Raw genomic sequence first — 27,225 nt, forward strand, 5'->3', positions numbered from 1 at the left:
CATCAGTCAGAATAACATGCAATTTAAAACTTGTAAAGTGGTTGATTTTTCTAAAATTTTCTATTTAAATTTTTGTATCAGGGTAACCACAGTTGAAACTATGGAAAGCAAAACTATAGAGTTAAGGGGAATTTTATATCTCAATTATAATGAATAAAAACCAACTAACAGAAAAATTCCATTACTTCATCCCTGAGCCTCAGGAATCTAACGTTGTAACATTCTGTTCTATTAGCTTGATGTTTAGATAGCTCAGATAATTTGAATAAGGCAATATCTGCTCACTTGTAAAGGGCTTGTTTTATTTAGCACATGTACTTACAGTGCACCTATCAGATTTTAAAAGACAAGGAAGCCTTTTCTTAAATCTGAAGGATAATCCTGTGTATACATATTATGCTTTTTTCATTTGTTTCTGTCAAGGGATTAATACTTTTCAAAGATGTGCTCTACAGGGGCTGGTGAGATGGCTCAGTGGTCTAAAGCACCTACCTAGAACAAGCTAAGCTAAGCTAAAGCACAGGGACCGCAGTTCAGTCCCCCAGCACCACATGCCAGCCAGCCTCGCCCCCTGGTGGGCTGAGCTGGCCACACACACACACACAAATAAATAAGTAAAAAAAAAAAATTAAAAAAAAAGATAATTGTACACTTAAAAATTAGTTAAAAATTAGTATCATGATAATAGCTTTTATCACTAAAAATAAAACAAAGCAAAAACACAAGAGGACTCAAAAAGAATTTTAATTGGAAACACATATCTATTTTCTTTTTTTCAGTCTTGGTACAATAGTTGTATATACAGATTGATATTCATCAAATTGTATACACTAAACATGACTATTTCATTGAATACACTTGAATAAAATTTTAAAATTTGATACCTTCAAAATTTGTCCCATTTGCCTTCTTTTCAAACAATAAAGTATTTCTGTTTCAACTATATGAAATCAAGCTTTAATGTTATAACTTTTCATAAAACACTAATTACATCTTTGTTAGCCCATGAGTTCAGAAATGACATGATTTTTATGCAATTTTTTTTGTTATGGGATAAAGTATTTTTTCTTAAAGTGCATATGTTGCTCTATAATCACGCATATGCTTCTTTCATAATTGCTTTTAAGGAGAAGTGAATCTGTGGGTCTGATCCCGTAGGGCTAAAGAAGGGCGAGGCCCCAGGAGTTAGAGCACGCAGAGAAAAGACATCTTAGGAGAGAAAGGGGCTGTCTCAAGCCAAGGACAGAGCCCACTGAGGACACCAACACCAACTATGCCAGCAACTTGATATTGGACTTTTGGTCTTCAGAACATGAAGATATTAATTTTTGTATTTTCAAAGACCCAGTCTATTGGCAGGCTAACAATTCCATGTTACATTCATAAGAACTGAGTCATCTGGGTTACACAGGAAAGGTGATATTTACCCCAACAGTTTAATAAAGAGTGTACTCAGATAAGGAAGTGTGAAAAGGAAAAGCCAGAGAAGGAAATACCGGAGTGAATATTAAAAAGTTATGAATTCTCAGGAATACTGGTGTGTATTCCTGTTATTCTGACTCTACTGGTCATATAATCACAGCTGCCTAGTCTGCAGAGTCAATGAGACCACGTAATATTTCCAAAAGCAGATATCACCTAATACGCTAAACCAGTAAGCTCTATTTTCATCTGAAGCTTTATTTTTCTTAATTTCTATCATACAGTGTGGTATTTATTCCCATATGGAAAGTTTACAATCCTTCAAATTCTCTATACATTTTAGCTTGATGGGTCCTTGAATATCTTGTTTCAATATTTTAATAGATTGCATGTAAAAAATTACCATTCAAAGTTATTTCCTTGAAAACTATTTTAAGAGGTTAGTGTAAGTCTTGATAAAAATAAAAAAACACTTCTCCCCCTTTGCAGAAGCCTGGTTTTGCGGGACTTGGTGGCTGCAATCCCAGCACTCAGGAGGCTGAAGCAGGAGGATCACGTTCAGTTGGAGGACAGCTGGACCACATAATGAGCTCATGGCCACCCTAGCCTAGCCATACCCTGTCTCAAAAGCAAAATAAATAAATAACCCTGATTTCTTATTTTAAAAACTAAATTTTTCAAAATTCAATTATGAAACAAATATTTTATATTTTAAATACATACACTTTAAAAGAACAGTTTACTTGCAAAGGTTTTAAAATTATATAAATGCAAAAGGAAAATTTTAATTACAAGACTTGTACTTATTGCTAATTATGTACAACTGCGCGTACAATACAAGAAAGAACAATAGGAAAAGCATTTTTAAATACAAAAAAATTACATGCCATTGTAATTGTTATTGTTCAATAGAAAATTCTATAAAACCTATAAAGCTATCAACAAACACTTGAGAAGCAAGATTTAATCACATATATATACATGTATATATTTAACAATCATCAGTGAAATTATTAAAAAAGATATTTTTATTACAAAAATAGGTATCTTGGAGTACAAAGACCTGTGAATAAATTTGTATCTCTGTGATTCCTTCTGGCATATGTTTCTACTAGAGACATTCAGCATGAATCTTTGGTCTTTAAATTCATTTTTTAATTCATACGGTTCCCAATTGCCTGTATATATGAAAACATGTGTACAGCTGTGTGTTTGATACTCATATCTTCTCTTAAAGCCCTACATAAACCTACAAAGAAACATTTAATTATATACAAATAGATATCTCCAGAAATAAGGAAATTCTATAATTTAATACTTTCTGACAAGTTACCTTGCAGTATGAATTTAATTATTAATGTGCTATATTTTGATACAGAATATAAGAAGCATATTAATCACTTTATATTACAGTGCTATTAAGTTTGGTTTCCACCGTACAGCAAAATTTTCTTATTCTCTGTGCTACTACAACACTTGACCTTGTTTCTTATGGATGTATGTTCATTTATTTTTGGTGCTAAGATTTTAATTATATATGCAAAAATATCATGTTAAATATTTGATTCACTTTTCTCCCTGAGGAAAACATGTCTAATTTAATATTGTACGAAATGCTATTTAATATTATGAGATGTTTATGAACAATTTTCTCTAATGTACCTTAATTATTTTGAGATCTCAAGTCTGTGGGATATAAGCATGATATTTTCAAATGTATTTTAGACACTGTACGTAAACATAGATATAATCTCCTCATTCCTACCTCTTGAGAACATATAAAGCTACCTCAGAGTTGTACAAAAACACTATTATTACTATTACTACACATTTAGCTTTCAATGAGAATATTTTTAATGTGGGTGGAATATTTAAAAGATAATATAGCGAATAGTCATATATTTATAACTTTTGATGATTAGATACAATATGACCAAGATGTTTATATATTTTCCTTTAACTATTGACTTATTTTGAAATTAAGTGGCTGACAAAGTTTCATCTCTAAACTTTCCAGTTCTCATAGACGACAAGAGCATTTTGTTCACCAGAATTGTCATAAAGTATCTTAATCATATTACAATTTATTTGTAGAGACCATTTTTAAAAACTCTATATTTCGTAAAATAATATTCATTCTGAATTCACGTTTATTAATAGTTCTTGATAGAAATTATAGATCTGACATTCGTATATTTGTTGTGCTTATTTTCCCTTTCATTTTTCTCTGTATCAGAAAACACTGGCACAAAATAATTTGATATTTAATAAACTAAGTTTGCAAGTTCCTATTTATATACATATATGCACATCTATACTTCATCACCAAACTGAGGCTGAAAATGGTTCTGGCTTCTAAACAGATTCCTTGAACCTATAACAACAAGTGTGTTGTATGTAAGTCAACACTAAGTTGCCTGAAATTATGATAAATTCATTTCATATATTAAAAAGTTTCATACTAACATAATCCAACACTCTTATTCATTTGTGTCTAGCTTCATTATACCACAATGGCACCTAGGATTTTTATTCATTTTGCTAAATATTTATAACTTATAATATTTATAGCCTATAAATATTTATAATTTATAAACACAAACTTATGCATTTGCTACAGGGTCTCACTACACAGCTATGACTTGCAGTGATCCTCCTGTTTTCATCCTGTCCAACACTGGGATTACAGATGCGTGCAATTACGCCCAGTCTCAGTGGTGGGTTCAGTGTGCCCAGAGGCAGGGCCAGGGCCCCTTGTGGTGCAGGAGATTGAATCTGGTCCCTGCATTTGCCTAAGCAGGCACTTATTCTGCTGAGCTATTTCATCAACTCTATATTTTGTTAATATTTTTGTTTACTTTCCCTTACTTTGAATCTGACCTGTAAAATATTCCTCTCTCTATGGTATCACTCTAAATGTTTGTACTCCCATGTCTCCAATTCAAGGAGTGAATTCAACCTCCAAAGTGAAAGAATGAGGAGGTGACACATTTGGAAACCACAAACCCATGAGTACAGAGGTCAAATAGGAAGGATTGGTATGATTACAAAAGTGATCATTCTGTTGATATTTAAGGACATGAAGGTAAGTTGCTATCTTAAAAGCAAGAAATGAATCAGAATTTACTGCCCTCTTAACTATAGACTTCATAGCATCAGGAGTTATAAAAAATACATTCTCCTTGTTTTTAGAATATTCACTCTATGGTATTTTGTTACAGCAGTGCCTGTGAAGACAGTGCTTCATAAAGTTGTCTAAAATAAGCCCTTCCTTCTCTCTATTTGCCACAATCCGGGATGGTCTTGATGGAGGAGATATCTAGCATGAAATATCTAAAAATTTTTGAGAGCTTAATTAAAACTCTCCTCTTCGTAGTTTCTGCCCCACACATTGCTCCCCCTCCCCCACTCTTTTTGTTTCTAACTCCAACCTTTACATCGTTTCTCAAAGCATTTATTTTTTGTCCCTGGGAAGGTGAACTGTAAGGTCAGCTCAACCTTCCTTCTTGCCCACCTGATCCTCTAGAAATTAATGTGACTGAAAAACTGGGACAAAAATGACCGGGGCTCTCTGCACAAATGTCTCTTCTCACAGGCCTGCGTGGTAACGCTCTTGCACCCTCTCTTTGCTTTTCCAGGGCATTATGGTCTCACATAGAAAAGCATGTTGCCCAATTGGACCCTTAAAATCTAAAACACCCTCATAATCTCTGCAACTTCTTTGGTTTACAGGACCTTATGCATTTCTACAAATGTTTAAAAGTAACTTCATAAACACTGCTGTTAAATTTCCATTACATATTTAAACATTTGGCATTAATTTTCAAACTTCTCAGTTATATATGTATAGAAAATAATGATTTCTGACACCACAGTCGTAATATTTTCTAATCTTTGACATGAGTCTTAATCTGAGAATCATCTGTTACCTTTTCGTTCCGACTTCTTAGCGTTCTTACATCCATCTCTGTGGTGACTCTCTCACAGCCCTTGTTTTCATTATCTTATTATTTTCTGAATTCCAACTTGACTTTCATAAGCACTTGTTACAGGTAACACAGATAATCAGTTAAATGGCTATTCCTTCATTGCCTGCCTATATCCCTTTTAATATTAGAAATAGTGACGACCCAGGCATTTAAATCTAAACCACAGCTTTAGCTTGCTTGCTTTTTTCCTTCCTTCCTTCCTTCCTCCCTCCCTCCTTTCTTCTTTCTTTCTTTCTTTCTTTCTTTCTTTCTTTCTTTCTTTCTTTCTTTCTTTCTTTCTTTCTCTTTCTTTCTTTTTCTTCTGGAATTCAGTTCAGTACTGAAAACTGCCTCGTTCAGGAAGTAAGAAGAGGTGCTTCTGCCCCTGGTGATGGGCTAAGGGAACTTCTGATGTACCGTGTCAGCGGATGGAAGAGAGCGCGCGACAAGAACAACAGCAAGACACTCCAGCGGGAGCAGCAGACACCTATTTGTCACTTAAGCCCAGAAAGTGGAGCGAAGACAACTAGAAAGCCAGCAGCTTCTCTGAATTTACCACTTGGCTCATTCAACCACTCTGAACTTCAGAAGCTATCAAAAGCTGCTTCATTGCAGCCTTCTGAATGCCGCACAGTTTTCTCTCTTTCTCTGTGGTTTTCTGTAGTTCACAATGGAAAATATTCCCACAAAGCCAACCGGGGGTTGGACTCAGGCCCTTGCACTTGCCAGGGAAGCCCTTATTCTACTGAGCCATCTCCCAGGCCCCAAAGCCAGATTCCTTAACCTTTTTATCATCAATGAAAAGTGGCCCTAGGTAATCTAAAGACGATATTGTGTGAAGATTTAATTATTTTTCATTAATTTAAGATCAGGAAATTAAGACTAGTGAAATTTAATTTTTAATAATTCCATAACACATGAGTAAATTAAGCTTGTTTCCATATTATAATTACATTCGTATTTTCATAGGCTTCCATGTTTCCGGGATATTTATATTATGGTCATAAAATGCAATACATACATGTTCACAGTTGAGTAGGGTGATGCCTACAAAAAATTTGAAATATGAGATCAAATTTAATGAGAAAGTATTAGAAGGAAATCTGTATGAACCATAAATCTTTTTAATAGATTGAGATAAACTGAAAAAATAAAGAGAGATTGCAGCTCAGAATGTTCACCTGAAAAATGAATACAGTCTGAAGGGAATGTAGCCTAGCAAATGTATTTTTGTTTGTTTACTTTTGTTGTTTTACTTTTTGTTGTTTGTTTTTTTACTTTGTCATATTGACAGAGCGTCAGCAAATTGGAGGATTATATGTAAAACATAAAGTGTACTTACTTACCCTGCAAGCTTCACTTTTTGGTAAGTAAGAATTGTGCATAAAATGTATCCTGGAATCGGCATAGACAATCTTCTTTGTAAACATAAAATGACTTTCACAGTAAGAAAGTGTGCGAATTTATTTTCATGTTACATTGTTAAAGAATAAATAAATGATTACAACATTTTTCAGAACTCTGAGTTCATCATTTTTAAGCTTATCTTTTTTGGAGCTATTCAAGGGTATATACTATGAATAAACTTGTTTTAAATTCTTAGAGAATAATAAAAAAAGGAATATGGATTGGACAGTAAATTTTATACTTACAATATGCTTACATTTACAAAAGTTTGAAGTTCAATCCCTGGTTCCACAAAAAAATAAATAATAATAAATAAATAATAAACATACAAAAGTTTGGGGGAACTATCTAACATAAGAAGTAAATCATGATTTTAATAATTTAAATGCTTCTTAATTATAAAACCTATGCATATACCCTCTACCAATAAAAAAATAACCAATTAGTCTCACTTCATAGTATTATTTTTAAAGTAAATTTTGCAATATTTGATAGTCATTATCATAACCATAACCTTTCAAAAATTAATAAAAATTGAAAGAATCTAGACATTCTATCTTATCTGAGGATATACTCCAGGCACTGTCAAATGAAGCTAAATTGAACTATTTTGTTGGGTGCCAGTATCAAAGAGAATTTACCATTGAGTATTGACAGTCTGTATGTTAGCTTATATTTTTCTATATAATCCTTCAATTAATATTCGATGGGTTAAATTGTAAATGCCTATTGCATTCTTGGAGATTTAATTCTGAAGCCTACATAACCATGTCTAAGCAAAAAAAAAACATGTAATATAATAAATTGTACAATCTTAAATTAATGCCAATAATATCGCATTATTTTGTTTTATTCCTATCCTTAGTTGTCTTCTGAATCTAGGAATTATTTCTTACATGGACTTCCAAGTTTTAATTAAGCGATTTTTCTATGAAATAGTCAAGAGCCATATAAATGCCAACTGTAACAAATTAATTTTCTTTTGACCTTTTGTCACAGTAATGTCATGCTTGACAAAGAACTTTAAATCATCCAACCCAATCCTATTACATTTGTGTAAAATTTGTGATCCAGCTACAATTCTTGTTGAATAGATCGTGCTTTATCTTGGTCTTAATCATCCAGTAGAAAAATATAAAAACGAAATATAAGAAGTAAAGCTATGATGTTAAGTTGAGCTGTGGGGGACTCGGGTCAACAACTTCTGACATTGCCAATGAAGCAGAAGACCCACTACTATTATGGACTACTGAACTCTTTTAGAATATTTTGCTGAGTTAACACACCTATAATGTTCAAATAACAGAACTAAAAAAAAAAAGGGATAAAGATGAATGTCCATTTTGTATCTGTGTATTCAAAATGATTAGAATAAATATATAGTTACATTCTCTTAATGAATGGAAGGATTTGTTCTAATAGAGTTTGTAAGTGGTATATCATGCCCTCATCTTGTACAGCAATTAACCACTAAGAAGAATGTATGTAATGTGTTAATTATTGAAACTGTCCTACCAATTTGGTTTGAAACTGTCTCATTGCTATTTGTTTCTCAATAAAATTATGGGAAAAAATAAATAAAAAATCAAAACCACTTCACTAATATGATCTCAAGTGCACCTGAAACTGATCTGTTGTGAATAACAGTAGACACTGAGTCTCTCACATTTGTCACCACGGGGCTGTTTGAGCTGCTTTCAGAACCAAACTGAAGGCAAATGTTAAGTACTTTAGCCAAAGTCATTTGGGGAGTGATGACTAGGAGCAGGAAAAAATGTGAGGCAGCAACTGTGGGGAGAAAAAAGGAAAACAGGCTCACAAACAGGAGTCAGATTGGAGTCCTCCGGATAACCCACTACTATTATGAACTACTGGACTATATTGGATTATTTTGCTGAATTCACACATCTACAATATTTAAGTGGCAATGGACTACCCATCTCTGACAAAACTAAATAAAAAAAGGGGGATATAAATGAAGGACAATTTTGTATCTGTGTATACAAAATAGTTAGGATAAATATCCAGCTACTTTCTCTTAATTCAATGAGAAGAAATATTCGTACTAAGAGTGTTTGGATAGGATATCATGTCTGCATCTTGTACTATGAATAACCACTATGAAGACAACAATATGCAATGCATTAATTATTGTAACTGTCCTACTAACCTGTTTTGAAACTGTCTCATTGTTATTTGTTTCTAAATAAAATAAATTAAAAAAATTACTTAATATTTCTAGTACAGTTTCTTTCCTCTATGTAGATACGCCTCTGCTAACTAATGTTCAAGTGAGGTAGAGACATTGGCTCCTATACTAACATGAGTATAGTGCTTTAGTTCCTAGACATACAGCTATATTTATGAAATACCCATTAGTTCATAGTGATACACGGACTTTTCATTCTATGAGTAATAATGCCATTAGGGACTACTTTGCAATGAATTCAACAGTATAGGAAAGGTTTTATACTAGGGAGCAGGCACATAATACATTGATTTTTGTTCCAATATTTTAACTAGTACAAACAAGTATGTAATTTTCCTCTTACATGAAAACAAATACTTTATTTCCCACATTCAGCGCTCTACACTCTGAAATATTAAAAGCAAAACTTTCTATTGTATAATGTATTTGCTCTTGTTGTGGCATTTGTACATTTTCAGAGTTTATTTTTTATTAGTACATATTTGGAATTCATAGTGAATATACTCACTTTGGGAGGTACCACATGTACATATAATATTCTAATCCTTTTTGAGTCCTCTTCCCTCCTCTCCATCCATTCACAAATCTTCCCACATCCACAAAGTCTACTGCACTATTTCCTATAATCTAACTTTTATTTAGATCTTTAAATTCCAAGTTTTATAGTGGACTATATTTACACTTTCATTTATGTGTATATAAACTGCAAACAATCACTGTCTTCTACTTGTAAAGACAAACTTGGGTTTTTCCATGAGTTTCAATATCTCCAGAAAGTAGCAATTATTAATTCAATTCCTTAGGCAAAGATAATTTAATAAAATTCAACATGGTGCTACTGGTACTCATTCACCAAATATCATTTTACAATGTAATTTATGTTATTGTTATCCATGATTATCATGTCTACATCATGAGGAATGATACCTGTATATGCAAAACTGGCTTTGCTTCAGGTTTTTCAGCACTAAAATAGGGGAGTGTTTTTTAAATGAATCTATATTATATAAAAATTAGGTAATTGTTTTATTTTCCACAATGTGCATACAGGGATATTTCTGATATCAGAAGAAAACAAGTGGAATGGTATACTTCTCTTTTTATGGCTTTAAAGCTTTAGAGTATATTCTTTATTAATGTGAATGAACTCTGTGTTTACATATACATGCATGTGATTTCTAAATGTTACAATATTTTTTCTAATATAATGAAGTAAAATCTGTAAAGCAAAATTTACAATTTTGTACATTTTAAGTGTATAATTCAAGTAAATTAAATACATTCCAAATGCTGTGTGAGTATCATCACTATGCAACACATTTCTGGAATGTGTTTAATGTACACCTCCTTCCTATTTGTCCTCCCCTATTTCCTGAAAACCTCTTTTTAGTGTATTTAACAATTTGCTCAAAAATGAAGTGAGAAAGTATTTGTCCCTTTTTATGTCTGACTTTGTTTTTTTAACTGAAATAATACTATCAAGTTTCCATTTAAAATAAAAAGTCAGGGCTGGTGAGATGGCTCAGTGGTTTAAAGCACCTACTTAGAACAAGCTTAGCAAAACACAGGGACCACGGTTCAATCCCCCAGCACCACATGCCAGCCAGCCTGCCCCCTGGTGGGCTGAGCTGGCCATACACACACACACACACACACACACACACACACACACACACACACACTCTAAATAAAATAAACTTAAAAAAAATAAAAATAAAATAAAAAGTCATCAAATTTTGTTAAAAACAATCTTCATATATCTTGGTAATACTAACAAAATGATGAAACATTTCTTTCTTTTACACTAAGCCGCATTTAAACATGTGCTCACATTAAATGTGCCTTGTGTTCACCTAATAGTAGGTAAAGATCAAAATTGTAATTGTATTTTTAAAATGTACTATGACTTTACTATATTTTGACCTTTACGGGGAAATACAGCATGTTCAGTGTAGCAGAACTACAAAAAGCACAAACAACCACTAATTGACATCAGAGAAAAAGCAAGGAAGGAGCTGTTCTTAAAATATAACTTCCAAAGCAGGAGGAGAATCAACATGATTAGACAATTGTTTTAAATATCAGGTCAATCAGATATTCTTTTGTTATTTATAGAAAGTTATACAGTTTGATTCATTCAAAAATGCAACTTTTTCTCATGTTTACTTTAATTTAAAAATGTGCATTCACACATTTAGAAGCGATAGTGCCAAGTTTCATATTTCTAGCCACAACTCTAAATACTCTGTTTTAAAATAAATAAGTTTTCAATGTAAATTTGAATTCATTTGCCATTGTCATTTGATTGTACAACTGAATGTTCATGTGTTTGCTGAAAGCACACAAGCTTCGTTTTAGTAAAGGAAATTGGAAGAAAACTAGAATTCAGTCTGAGTGCGCACTTAGAATTAATCCCGATTCTTCTATTCCTCACTCTGTGACAATGGCCTGGCTTAGAGTAATAAGCAGAATAGATAACCCATGATGTCACTGTCCTAAATACATAGATTTTCAGATATATTTGTAGGCAGTTACTTCAAAATATGAACTTTACTTTTCCATAAGTTTAGTGTTAGATAACAATTACATTTTTAAAAAATTGTTCAGGAGAACTGGAGAAAGCGAGAAAATTATTCCATACAGAGACAAAGCCCTTTACTGGTCAGGACAAATATTCACACACTCAAGGAACAGCAACAACAACAATAACAACAACAAAAACAATCTGGAGGATTTGGGCGCCTGCCAAATGACTGTCATTGTAAAATACCACATCATCTGACAGCTATAAGATTGGAAACACAGAATGGAAAAATCAGCAAAGCAACAGGAGCTTCCAACTGAATAAACCCTGAGGTAATCCCTGTGGACTGATCTCTGTGGCAAACTTCTTCCTTACTCACTATGGCACATCTTAAACTGTGGTTATTTGCTGGGTCTCAAATGAGGCAAACAGCCCTCAGAGTGAGCGAGAACAATGCTGTGTCTGCAAAAGCTCTACCTGTACTGTCTCCCAGCAGATGAAGGCTTCCCATTCTAACATTTAGATCTTTAATCCATTTTTAAATTTAACTTAGTGTATGGTGAGAAACATCCACCTAGATTAAATTTTAGCATGTGGATATCCAGTTTCTCCAAAAGCATTTGTTAAAGAAGGTACATTTTTTTTCAAAGTATTTGGAAAAAAAAAATTGGCTTGTTTGCCAAAGATCAGATAAGAGCAGCTGGAGGTAATTTTGGATTGTCTCTCCTGTTCTTTTGTTCTTCCATCCTGGTGCTTGGTTTTGTTTCACTTTGTGCTTTGTTTAAAATAACATGCTGTTCTTACTATTGTAACTTTGCAGTACGCCTTTTAGTCGGATATTTTGATTCTTCTTTTCTTTCCCTTCTTGCTCAGAATTTCTTTTGCTATTCTAGTTCTCTTCTGGTCCTAAGAAGATTTTAGGATTGCTTTTTATATTTTTTAAAATGCTATTAGTATTTTGATTAAGATTGGGTAAGTATGTGTAGAGTTTTGGAACTATAATGATTTTGAGCATACTGGTTGTTTAGTCAGTAACAAGGTGGGTTCCCATTTTCTGATAACATTTGAGATCTCTTTTTATTTTCCAGAAAACTTTGGTTTTCAGTGTGTACGTTTTTCAATTTCTTGGTTAGATCAAGTCTTATTTTATGTTATTGGGTGCTGTTGTGTAAATTATAGTGAGAGGTAGCTCAACAGATCGAAGCACCAGTTTAGGCAAGCTCAGGGATCACAGTTTGATCTCTGCACCACAAGCCGTGCCAGCCCCACCCCCAAGATGGACTGAGTCGTCCAGGGTCCAGGCGTAGTGGTGCAGGACTGTAATCCCAGCACCAGTGAGGCTGCAAGCTGGAGGATCGCCATGAGTCCAAGCTGCGTAGTGAGATGCTGCAACAACAAAATACATTAAAAAAGAAAGCACTCTGTGCACAGGAGTGAAGATAAAAGACAGCCTTCTCGCTTCTGATTTTAGAGTGATGGCCTTCAGGTTCGTTCCATTCTATCTGGCGTTGCTGTTACTTTGCCACACAATGCTTTTATCAGGTTGAGATGCAAATCTTACTCATCTGTGTTCTTCACGATTTTAATTGTGAATGTTTAAATCATGAACATTTGTGCAGCTATTGATTGTGTGATCATGTGGGCTTTGTCCTTGCCTTTCTGTTGTGTGATGGTTGATTGATTCTGTCAACTTGAGACTTTCATTTAAGAGAAGTTTATGTAAGCTGACTCAGCAATTCCACATTCTAGGACCTCTGGGCACCTGGATGGCATAAAGGAGAAACGAGGAAGTGCAGGGCTGCTTTAGTTTCTTTGGACGAGCTCCAGTCTTCTCCCTCAGCTTGGGTGTCCTTTCCTGGGCTACAGTGTAGACACTTTGGCTTCTGGTGCAGATCTTTTGACCTTCTGACAACTCTTCCACCTTTCTCATAGACCTTTCTCATCCATTCCTGAAATGGATTTGCAGCGGACACTGCGGTGAGCTACAGATAGTGAACTGAATTCTTCAGTTGCCAGCATGCAGACTTTCTGCACCCTGCTTATCCAGGTTTGGGGGTGGTCATTGTAAGGCAGTCTCACACATTTTTATACATTTGTATGTCTTGTGTTATATCTGATTCTCTAGTAAAACATTGAATGATAAATGTGGCATATTATGCTGTTGATTTTGTAGACCATCCATTCATCCCTAGGATGAAACCCACTTGATCATGGTGTGTGATGTTTTTGATGATTTGCTGCATCCCATTGGTGAGTGCCTTATTGAGAATTTTTGCATTTACGTTCATCACCAAAATTGGTCTGAAAACCTTTTTTATTGGATCTTTTTCAGGCTTTAGAATTAAGGTAAGTTTTCTGTTGTGGTTTGTGTACAGTTGTCCCTCCAAAGCCCCACTCAGTCTTGGGGCAGTTTCTGGAGTTTGTGATTGATTACTGTGGGTGAGGATGCTGCCCCTGCCTGAAGCAGGTAGTTTGTATTACAATGTAAGGTGGGAAGAGAAGCCAGCTGCTTGAGCTGCTGCTATCCCTCCCTTGCGCTCTTGCTCTTTGCCGCCACCATGAAAGGTTGCCCTCTGCCCTGTGCCACTCTGCCTTGGAGCCAGCTGAGTGTGGACTGAAACCTTCAGTAACTGTGAGCTAAATAAACCTTTCCTTCCTTCATTTTGAGTGTCGGGTATTTGTCCCACCAATGAGAGAAGAGTAACTAAGACAGTTTCCTTTCAGGAATGACATCTGGAGCATTGCTTCTCTTTCAATTTCATTCAAGAGTTTGAAGGGTATTGGTATTGAATCTTTTTTAAAGTTCTTGTGGAATTTTACAAGGATCCATGGGGCCTAGGACTTTATAAGTTGGAAGTTTTCCACTTACTTTTTCAATTTCTGAATAGAACCTGAGCTGCACAAAAATAACATTGAGTTTGCATCTTTATATCTGATATTCTCAACAGCTAATTTGAAGACAACATGTAAAACAACAATCACAGTTGATTTTTTACCGTTTTGTTTATTAAATTGTGTATCATTTCTAATTTTTTTACTATTTTTTATTCTCTTTAAAATATATTTTTTTTAAATTAGAGCTTATAAATCCTGTCATGTGAAGGTAAACAAACAAAGAAGAAAGAACAAAAGAAAGAAAGAATACTTGATGAAAAATACCTGTTCCTTATTATGCCTAAGATGTTTGAAATGCAGAGAGATAGTGAGGTTAAGCTTGATAGCCTAAATCGTTTGATAATAACAATAAGCTTGTCTTCTGGATGGTTATCAACCTAAGTTTGCAGACCAAAATTAGAGAACAAGGAGGGCTGCAAGGAAAGCCTACATTATGGCCCTAGCCTTCTAAGGTCAATTAAGACTCAGGACATATGAGAACTTGTACTGTAACGTCATGTAACTTGGTAGTGTCCCACATTTTCTGATCAAGGAGATTATGCGGCCAAAGAGGAAAGTGATTGATGATGTAGAGTGTGCCTAAGGAGAGTCACATGGAGAAAAAACGTTCTCTCAGGCTTTCACAAAGAGCACATTGGCCAAGAATGGCCGTGACTCATCCACATGGCTGACACTGACAAAGGTTCTACTATCTGAGGTACAGGAACTCGGGATAAATCCTGAGAGGATTTCACTGATCTTCTCAGACCCGAAAGCTACAACTCTTGTTGCATAGGTCCTGCTGTGCCTTGGTCTTAACCATCCAGCAGAAAAGTATAAAAATGAAATATAAGAAATAAAGCCATGCTGTTATGTTGAACTGTGGGGGACTCAGGTCAACAGTTTCTGACATTGCCAGGTAAGCAGAAGACCCAATACTATTATGGGCTACTGGACTCTTTTAGAATATTTTGCTGAGTTTACACACCTATAATATTCAAATAACGGAACTTAACAAAAAAGGTATACAGATGAATGTACATTTTGTATCTGTATATTCAAAGTGGTTGGGATAGATATATAGTTACATTCTGTTAATGAATAGAATGATATGTTCTAATGGTGTTTGTAAATAGGATCTCAAATCCGCATCTTGTGCAGCAATTAACCACTAAGAATAATGTATGCAGTGTGTTAATTATTGAAACTGTCTTACCGATTTGATTTGAAACTGTCTCATTGCTATTTGTTTATCAATAAAACTATGGCCAAAAAAAATTTTAAAAATATTTTTAAAAAAAGAAAGAAAGGAAGGAAGGAAGGAAGGAAGGAAGAAAGAAAGAAAGAGAAAGAAAGAAAGAAAGAAAGAAAGAAAGAAAGAAAGAAAGAAAGAAACAGATATGATCACATAAGTTAAAACAGTCTACTTAGTAAAGCAACCAACAGCATACTCAAGAGATAATTCACACAATAGGGAAACTTTTGCCAGCTACCATCAGATAAAGGAGTAATATGTAGGTAATACATATAGAACATTAGACTCCCCATATTCAGAGATCCTCTCAGAAACATGCGTCTGAAATGAAAACAACCCTTCTCATATGACATTCACAAAACCAATAAAATCTTGAAAAAATACTCAACCTTACTGGACACAGATAGCACAAATACAAATTTAAACACTGAGATTTCATCTCCAGAAAGAATGGCTGTACTTCAGTAATTAAATAATAGCAATAAAAGAGCGGCTTTGAGGAATAAAAGACTTGCTGTCGTTAGGAAAAACATAAACTGCTCTATGCACTATGAAAAGCAGTATGGAAATTCCTCAAAAAACAAAAATAGAAATTCTATTTGATTCAGCTATTATTATAAAATTGTCATTTTGCAGAAAGAGATAAAGTCATCATACTACAGTGAGGTATAAATATGTATTTAAAACAGCTCCTTGAAGGAGCCTGAATGTCCATCAACAAATGAATTTATAAATAAAATGTTACATTAATACACATTGGAGTACTACTTTGCTATAAAGGGGGATAAATTTGAGTCATTTGGAGAAAAATGGATACACCTGGAGAAAACAACATTAAATGAAGTCAGACAAAGAAGTATTTCAACACATAAACTCTCTTATGTGAAAACCAGAATAGATAGATAGATAGATAGATAGATAGATAGATAGATAGATAGAGAATAGAAAATAGTAAGATAGAGTTGTGGTATGTGTAAAACAGGAGCAAAAAATGAAGGAGAGGCAGGAAAGATAGTAATTAAAAAGAAGGGAGAATTGTGAAGGTTTGGGTGCATTCTTCCTGTCCTTTGAAGAAATACAATCATCATGAATTTCAGATAGAGAGATAGATAGACGGATGGTTGGATAGATAGATAGATAGATAGATAGATAGATAGATAGATAGATAGATAGAAAAAGGTAGAGGGGCACTCAGAGGAGGTGCAAAAACATGGAACTGAGGCATGTCTTATACATGAAGTGCTACAAATATGCACAAATAAAATTTCTACCTTAAAAATTAATAAAATTGAGCATATACTTTGAGTATTCAGTTTGATACATCACTAAATTATTTTTTCACCTATATATTTTTATGTAAATATATGTTATTCAAATCTCACTTTCCCCTGTGTTTGTATGTGGGTAAGTAGCATATTAATTGCTGTTAAATATCACAGGGAAAAGTGCTCGCCATCTGATTACTTGGCACATTCATTGATGTACCCAAAACCAATGTAAAGAAATGTCAGGTTGGAAAATTCCTGGAATGAAAAACACTCACGCTAAGGGTGAATGTCATGTCTAGACTCTATGGATTAGAAATATGCTACTCCAACGGCAGGCAAAACATTATAAATTTGATTAAATTTCTATTCAATCATTCAATTATATATCCCTCAATATTTATGAGAACATCCCATTGCAGTTTATAAAGTGACTCCTTCTCTACTTGTGTTCCTTTCAAAATTAATCTGATAAATTTTAGCTTTTCTTCTAAGATGCTTAAAATGTCATCATTTTAATTAAAATATAATGTGTGATTTACTTGCTGCTATACAATTTTCAATTACTTATACCCTGTATACTCAGCATCACTGAATGACTTCATGCTTCTGTGGAAAATAAGGGAAAAGAAGAAGGCAGGGCATTTGACGATTTTCTGTGAACGCAATTCTTCAATTTCATTTTCACAGCTGAATTTTTTAAAGCAAGAATAAACCCACTCTTCTTTTTTAAAAGATTATACTACTGTCTTTTTCAAAGCTTAAATTTCTTTCAGAATACTATAGCAAACAAAATACAGAGACACCATTTAGAGATAGTGGCACTTTTCATCAGTAGAATGGTTTTATTTTTTCCACAATAAGTTCTATATTATTTGATATTACTGTTTTTCCCACTTTCATTACTGGATGAGGTATAGTTTCACAAAGCAATTATTTGCCTGAGGTTTTCCATCAATCTCTCATTTCCCACAAATCAAATTTTTTTTCTGAAAATACATAAATTTTCTTTTTCCATTTCCAAACATGCTCATTGAAAAATATTTCAATGAGAGCAGAGTTAAATGCTTTCTGATAGCAAAATGATTTACCTGTATAAACTGATTCATCCAATGAAAAGACTTTAGAACAAATTGTTTCAGATTCTGTTTGAATTCTTTAATTCCCAGCATGATTTTATAGAACAAAAATGTGCACAGATTTTCTGTCTCAAATGCACACTTAAAGAGCAAAGGAGCTAAAACTCTTTCAGGTAAATAATCTCTCGTTATCTAGAACTGGTGCTTCATCATGCAGAAAAATTTTCAGCCTTTCTGTCATTTAAAAACATCCCACTGGTTGTAGAATTTTAGGGGATTTAGGGGTAAAGCAACTTATTAAAGCATTTCCTTATCTCTCTTGAGGTTTTCTTTAAAAATTGAGTGATAATTTGATGATTGAAGGTAAACAATTACTTCAAATCCAGACCTACAACTTCATACATATATATTAAGCAATTTTTATTCACAAAGAGCAGTAAAAATCCATTTTAATTCTTTTCTATTGTATACATAATGCTTTTTCTTGTTATAAACTCTCACATCTTAGGAATATGGTAATCGGTTAATAAATACAAAAATAGGGGCCGGGGAGATGGCTCAGTGGAATAAGCGCTTCCCTGGCAAGTGCAAGGGCCTGAGTTCAATCCCTGGTTCTGCCAAAAAAAGAATAAATACAAAAATAGGTTTCATTACAGTGTGATATTTCATATATAAAGGTCAAATAAGAGGACAAAAAGTGAAAAAATGAAAAATAATGTGTAACAGAAAGAAAAAGAAAATTTAGTTTGCAAATATATATATATATATATATATATATATATATATATATATATGAACATAGGTTGAATAAAATACAAACCAAGTCAATTAATCAAAGAAAATATCAGGAATATTATACACACACTTTCAGATGTAGGTTTTCATTTGTCTCAGCATACTATATGAATAATGAATTTTCTGTACTAAAAATGTTCTCAAAGTTAACTCTTTAAAATAAACAAACTTTCTAATAAAATATCTGGTACCCACAGTTATACCTAAGACAGTAGAATTATTGTACAAAACCAGGAAATGTGTTATTAAAAATTAAACGTAGTGAAAAATCACAAATCTTAGTTGTAGAAGACGATGAAGTTTGAAAGAGTATATATTGCATACCAATATCCATTTAGTTTTTCTCACTCCAGAAATGTATGTTGTGCCTTCCCAAGATTCTATCCAATATAGCTACTTATTATTACAGCTACTTATTATACAGTTCATTAAGAAGAGCAGGAGAACTGCTTATTACAATTAAGTACTATTGTGCAATAAAAGATAATAACCTTGAGACATTTCTAGGAATATGGATACAGTTTGGGACCACACACGTAAGCGAAATAAATCAGAATCACATATGTAAACGTCATGTTGTCTCCCCGGTGTGAGAAATTTAAAAAGCAAATAAGGCCAAAATGTACAACATAGGGAAAAAAAGTGTTGCAAAGAAAAGAAAAACTAAGAGGGAGAAGAGGAAAAGGAAAGAAGGAAAGGGGAAAAAAGATTTAAAAGGGATAAAATGGAATCAAAACGTTGTAAATAGGGAGGGGAAATGTGCTGAAGGAAAGAGAGGGGACTGGGGAAAATGAGGAGTCAAAATATATCATGCATGAGCACAAATTCCATATGAAGGAGATGATCATTAAGTATGCCTAAAATGTACTAATAAACTTAATTTTTAAAAAGACTCAGGAATTAGCAATACTACCCAAGGTGCACCTTCCTTCTCCATGCAGCAGGGTGCCTTACTAACTCCCGAGGCAGCTCTCGACAAACAAGTTGACGAGGCAGCTCAAACATCACACCACTGCTTGGTAATGGACACTCAGACATAGCTCTCTAAACGTGCTTGATTCCCCCAAACTTGATAACAAGCTAATGATTCTGCCTAATGTGTCCCAACAGTCCTTTACACAAGCCACAGTAAGTGTTGCATTTACGTAAATATCAGCAGTCCCAGCAGTTTTCAAAAAAAAAATTTTTAAATAGTCTCAAGTCAAAGACTTTCCTGTAACTCAAAGAAAACTCATACCTCTGCATAAAATAAAGTCAAGTTAAATAATTCAATTATTCATTAGAACAGGATAAATATTTTCATTATAAAAGAAAGAAGTGGGGAATTGGACCAAAGCACGACTGAAATTGAGCAGAATGTTCATTAGTTGCTACAGAATCTACCACTTTCCTGGGGTCGTTACTGAATCTGCAGACTTATAACCAGAACCTTTTTTTTTTTTTTTTTTTTTGGTCTTTTTGAGAACAGGCTCCTGTTCTCACTATGCTGTTCAGGCTGGCTTCAAGCTCACCTTGTATCCGAGGTGGGTTTTGAACTCAAGCTCACAACAATCTTCCTGCCTTGACCTCCTGAGTGCTGGGAATACAGGCATGCACCAAAAAGCCCGGCTTATTCCCAGATATACATTGTTCCTTCAGGGATACTTACTTGACATTGCAGGCCTTCCTTTGAAATCTGAGTCTCCATGACCTCGCAACTCATACTCTGTGTACAAGAATGATCCTGTGGAGCACACCAGGTTTTGGCATCCACTTGCTCAGTGGCTGGACACCCTTGGATTGTGGCTGCCACTGCTGCTGGGCCCCTGGAAGGGGCTCATACTGAAACACACCCTGGAAGTCAGTTCCCTAAGAGGTCTTTCTCAAGAGGGTGGTACACAACCTGCCTTCTCAAATGAAATGTTTACACATTTGAACCCTTGATTCTGCCAGGTCTAGGAGCCTGCTGATTTCCAAAAGTTCCTGAAGTCATGTCGGTTTATACCCATGTTAAAAATCAGTGATGTCATCCAAATGGCACAAAACTACTAATAGATCATACTTCTTTGGATCCCAACTTCACCTGATGTTTCTTTTGGAGCCCTTAAAATGCATTTTTTTCCTAAGTATGTCTGTATTCCTTTTTGTTCCCAGATTTTATTATTCATCTAGCTAAAAGTATCTGTTAGTACTCATACCACAGTCTGAAAGTTGGATTGTCTTGAAATTTCTTCTGCCAAATAAATATTCCACTTCTCTCAGTTTGCAAATCCTGCAAAATCACAGAATATTGGCAAAATGAAGATTCCCTTCTGCCTGAGGACAATATACAAGGTCTCTACTTATTACCAATTTGAGGCTGGCTCCTATCGGAAATGTCTTGAGGTTTTCCTTCACTGTCTGCATAGCTAGTAGTGCACTAATATTCCGAGCTCTAACCAGAACCTCCAATTAATCTTGTATACAGCATTGCAGAGCTTCTCTCACACATATATCCAAATCTTTCCAAACTCTTTCTGCCAGCCACATTCAAGGTCTTCTGAAATACATGATCAGATATAGTCACAGTAATAGTATCATTTTTCTATTATAAATTTTCTATATTGGTCAGTTTTCCTGTTGTTGGGAAAAATCACCTGACACCCAATACTTTAAAAGGAGTGACTTATTTAAGCACATTTTCAGAGATTTTAGGTTATTATTAGATGGCTCTAATATAGGAAAATTATTATGGAAGGACATTACATAGAAAAGCTGTTCTGCTCACAATATCTGGGAAACAGCTCCTGAGAACAGTGCACAGAGACAGGGGAGAGTGACCAGACATAGTTCCCAAAGTCAAACCTATCCAGAAATGAGCTTTCTTAATTTACTAGGTCGCCCCAACCTAATGAAGTTTACAATTATGTTTATTTATCACAGCACACAACACCTACAGTGTTTTATCCTCTAAGAAATTTTGGCTTCTCTATGTTAATTTTGTATCTCTATAAAATTATTTAAAAAATTGTACATCTTAACAAATTATTTTGCAAAATTTAAAACCATTTTCTTTGACTCAAATAGATATCTATGGAAATCTGAGGGAATTCTTACTCCAAATGTTTCATTCTGAAGTAAATTATAAGAAACTTTTTATAGTTTGAAGAAAATATTGGTAAATCACGTTGCTCCCAGACAAAAAATCCAAGTCATTCATTAAGAATAGAGAATCGGTTTGGCATCATACTCCTAAAAACAATTTTAATGATCAAATTGGAATAATATTTTGAAGCTTTGAAGTAAAAATAACTTCATTTTTCAAGTCTTCAATTTATACTGAAATATCTTAAACATATGAGACCAAGAGAAATGTCTTCATGAAACTTCAAATGTCAAATATGCTGGCTCCACCTCAGAGGCACACTGAGATGGTGACTGAGCCTGGGGCTGGTGGTATGTGCCTATAATCCCAGTGCTTGGGAGGATAAAAGCAGGAGGAACACTAAGAGACTTATCTGTATAGTGAGACCCTGTAGGTGCTGTGCTAAATACAAAAGGAAAAAGAAAAAGAAAAGAAAAGAAAAAAAAGAAACAAAGCAATTTTTGTAAGTTCAGATGCGAGTCATAATACCTCGGTCATAACTACTAAATTCTTCACTCCAAGTAAAATGAAGGGGCCTGGGAGATAGCTCAGTGGAATAAGCACTTTCTTGGCACATGCAAGGGCCTGAGTTCAATCAATGGTTCCGCAAAAAAAGAAAAATAAAACAGCTATAGAAAAATTGGTTGTTGTGTTATACTGGCTGAAAACTAATGAAAATGTATTTACTGAAATGGGAGACTTTGAACATTTCAATACAATTTGCTGATTCTGATCTACATTGGGTATTGTCATTTTGGTGTCCTCAGACCAATGTCATCTGCAACTGCTACCATCTTGGCCGAAAAGCATGTTCTACCCTCTGTCAGACTCACTGAATCACCAAATTTCAGGACAGTGCCTGGCTTTTTTTTTTTCCTTTTTTTAATGTATTTGGTACAGGGTCTCACTATGCAGCTCAGACTCGCTGTGATCTTCCTGTTCTCAGCCTCCCCCATTTTGGAATCATAGGCGTGCTGCACCACCACACCTGGATTCCATTGCCAGCTCAGTGTCCCTGGGCGAAGGGCTGGTGTGGCATGTGGTGCCAAGGATCAAACCCTGTTCCCTGTGCTTGCCTAAGCAGACTCTTGGTCCACTGAACTATCTTGCCAGGGGATGCTTCACATTTTTTCAGTTATAAATTTTCCAGTTATTTCTAATGTATGGTAAAATTTGAGAACCACTAATATTAAAAGTGTTCTAGTTAAGTTAGGCTGACTAGGGTAATATGAATCAAGCAATAACTGTTAAGAATTGAATTATTTAGTAAAGATTTTTACCCAAGCAATAATATGCCCGTGTGTACTATGCACTGATACCAGGCATGGAACAGGGAAGTCACTTGAAGGGGGTCAAGAAAAAGACCTGCTTCTTACCAAATACCAGCAGAAAGAGAAAACAAACTGCTACTACAGCAAAGCCCTTCCATCATACCAGACGGAGGCCTAGGACCGCTTGGGACGGAAGTAGAAGTCTTCAAGACTGCCTGTGCTCCAACCACTGCATTGAGCCTGAGGAAAGAGTTGCGCGGCATACTGGAAAGATAAGAATGCTGCAAGACTACTGCCTAAGGCTCAGATCTTTCACTACCATGGAAGGAGCAGTGTGGGATGGGATATTTTAGGTGACACGGCTATGCAAGACTGGTGGGCAATCTACAGGGCACAGTAATACTCTCCGTAGTGATATAGACCTTACATAATCAAATTTATCGGACAACAATGTTTTCTATCAACTTTAAAAATGAACAAAATGCAAACAAGGGCCAGACATAGACATCTTTTGAATGGATTGAGATGACAAGAGAAGGAACATGGTTATTTCTGGGTGACAATTTTTACAATCTTCTCTACACTTACTTTTGTCTCTTCCTCTCCTTTTCCTCCTCTTCCTTTTCCTATCCCTGTTCCTCCTCCTTATGCTTCTCCTCCTTTATTTTACTTCTATTTTCTGGCTTTAACCAAGAGACTTGCACATGATAGTCTATTTTCTATCAATGAGACACACTAGCAGCCACCAGTTTGATTACATGCATAATATATGACATTGAATTGTATCATAGATTTGCAGCCTAAATCTAAAATGATCCCCAAAAGTTTAATGTGTTTGTACTGTGACTGAGTCATGAAATCTCAGTGCTCCTCAGCAGATGTTATCTACTGATGAGTTCAGGGGCTAAATGCACTCTTATGAGGTGGGAGCTGGTTGGAGGGGCTCACTTTATGCAAAATCTGAAGAAACAGGGCTGGCAAGAGAGCTTAGCGGACTGAAGCTTCTGCTCAGGCAAGCTTAAGCAAGTTCAGGGACTGTGATTCAATCCCCAGCAGTCATGGGCCCCGCCTCTGGACGCACTGAACCAGCTGGAGTATGGGGATAATGGAGCACACCTGTAATGCCAACATTGAGGAGGCTGAGATAGGAGGGTCAGTACGAGTCCGAGCTGTGTGGTGAGACCCTGAGTCAACCAAAAACATAAAAAATAAACTCTGAAGAAACATATTCTTGTCCCTGTGTCATGTCCACTCTCCCCATTCCAGGCCTCCATGGAATAATCATCTGTCTTCTGCTTCCCCTCACTGTGACACCAAATTAACGTTGCTTTGAAGAGGCAGCTGTGGGAATTTTGTCCCAGCAATAGGGAAGTGGTTGAAACAGGTATGTTACCAGGGAAACCGGGTCATCCTTGTAAATGTACCTGGCCATGGGATTTAGAAATTTTGGAGCCTGATTTATAGAAAGAGTAAACACAGGTTGGGAAATGCTGGGTAGAGAGGCCCTAGAGGCTAAGCCTGATGGGAGCTCAGTATACAGAATGCTAAATAGGAATGTACGAGTAAAACCAGCCCCAGGAAGCTATAGCTGGAAGAAGGACTGCAGTGAAAGCTGAATTAGAGGCAAAATATTACACTCTAACAGAAAACTGTCTTCATTTTGTCCATGTCTTCCAAATATGAAAGAAACTGAGATTAAGGGTGGTTGACTAATTGATATGTTGGAGCAAATTATTTAAAAAGCCCAATATTTGACTGAGATATAGATTATGTTGGCTTCTTTTAGCTAGATCTGTAATGAAAACCCAGAGTAAAAAGCAGATATAAAAGGCTTGCTATTTTATCTGGAAGGAAGTGTGTGAAAATGTGGGCCAATGGATATCAGGGTTCATGAAAAAATTGACATGAAAAATAAATCATGAATTTTGCATCAAGAAAAGGAGAAACATAGTTTAAGGACAGCTTGGGAATCAGGAAAATCCAAAGCTTCAGACATGGCTGCAAAAATGTAAAGCCTTCATTGAGAAGAGAGCCCTGTAGGCCCTTCTTGAGAAGAACTTTCTAGGAAATTGGTTTCTAGGAATCCTTTCAACAGTCTCAGCCATTGAGGCTCTTAGACAATTCATCAGCTGTGATCGTAGGCTGCCAGTCTAGTGTTCGTGCTAGCAGCAGAACTTGCTGTCACCTCAGCAGTGCTAATTTTAAAGGTCTTGACTAAAATTCAGTGATCTTCCACCCACTTCCATGCATGTTTCTGAAGACTTAGGAGGCCGTGCAGTGTACCCTTAAAAAGACAATATGTGCAGCAGTAAAGACCAAAGTCATAGGTGAAATGAAGACCCCAAGAACCTGGAGATAGCAAGAACATACAAAGTCTGCTGATAAAAGCCACAGTCAGCAGAGCCACAGTAGCAGGGAGGCCACAAGTACTAAACATAGTGATGCATTGAGGGTGAGGCCAGCCACCCAAAGCCTTTGGCACTCACATCTTGGTGCAACTTACCCTTGCTGCAGGACCTGGAGCTACAGGATTTGATGCGTACCTTGATGGGATCCAGTCTTGCTTTTATCCCATTCATTTCTCTTACCATTCTGCAATTTTGGAAAGGGAATCCTTCCCTTATACTGCTGCATACCAAAAATCTCTTAATTTTAATTTTACAGGGCCCGAACAGAACAACTTTCCTTGAATGTTAAAAGTTATTTTGCACTTAGAATTTTCAGCAAACTAGAATATTTGAAATTGTGGTGACTCTTAGAAATATACTAAATGCATTTTCCATAATGAGATGAAAATGAGTGTTTTAAGGAGTCAGGGGCAAAATGCTACATATTAAATTTAAAATGTTCCCCAAAAGTGTCACGTGGTAAGAAGGTGACAGGTATGTGATGGTATGCTGAGCAACAGACTCCTCTGTTGATGCAGTCTTTAGCTGACTGTGATTGTAGGAAGTGGGGACTGCCTAGAGGTGGGAGACTGGGGCCGTGACCCAGAACAGGATATGGCAGGCCGGAGCTGCTCCCTCGGTGTGCTTCCAGGTGCCTTGAGAGGTACAGCTGCCTGCTACCCTGTCTTCCTGTCATGGTATGTGTTTTGGTGACAACAGACAGAAAGCATGAATCAGAGTAAACCTCTTAACCTCCAAGTCTCAGCTGTTGTGTATCTTGTCTCAGTGACAAGAAAGTGCCCAAGACAACACATAGAGAAAAACCAAGAAACCATCTCAATGGCAATACTGAAACTGAATGCCTTTGCAGTTGAAAACACAGCAGAAAGAATATGATTATGTAAAGATGACCTGTGAAGACATGTTCAGAAGCGCTTATTTTTTTTTTCGTATAAACCAAATACATTTCCAAAATTATATGGATTATATTTTCACCATGAATGCTTTTCTGTTTTTGTTTTTGTTTGGTCTTGTTTTTTCTTGCACAAATTTTGCTAGTTTCACATTTTTGACACACATAAGATTGTCATGATAGTGCAAATGTTTCAAGTGAACAGGCAATTTTCAGTCATCATTCTAGAAATAAAATTCTCCATTTTTGAAACATGAATGAGACTGACAATAGAAATATCCCATCTTTGAGTAAAAAGAATTTAATGAATATCCATCAAACTTTTGAGTAATTGTTGGCTTTACTTGAACCAAGCTTGTATTTTGTTAGGTAAGTGGAAATAAACTTCAAAATATTCATGTGAGACAGGAGCCATCAAGATAAATAACTAAGCAAAATTTTCGATACCACAAGTGAGAAAAAGTACCTGAAATTAAATTATAAATCATTCTTTCTTTTAATTACAAAAAGAAAACTGAAGCATTGAACAACTCAGATGGATATTCCCAACAGGACAGAAAACCACGTGCATATTAAGTCATGACAACCATACATGCTTTTAAAGGACCTTTAGTAATACCCACATTCTGTTGAATGAGTTTCTATCCATTAGTGTTCTGTTTGTGGTCTTTAAATGCATCCATTTGTCTCCCACAGTTTCAGATACTGGGACATATTCTTCCATGTGGGTGGCAACATGGCCTATTAGGACTG

Source organism: Octodon degus, unplaced genomic scaffold (genome assembly GCF_000260255.1).
Source record: "Octodon degus isolate 3935 unplaced genomic scaffold, OctDeg1.0 scaffold00143, whole genome shotgun sequence".
NCBI classification, from domain to species: Eukaryota; Metazoa; Chordata; class Mammalia; order Rodentia; family Octodontidae; genus Octodon; species Octodon degus.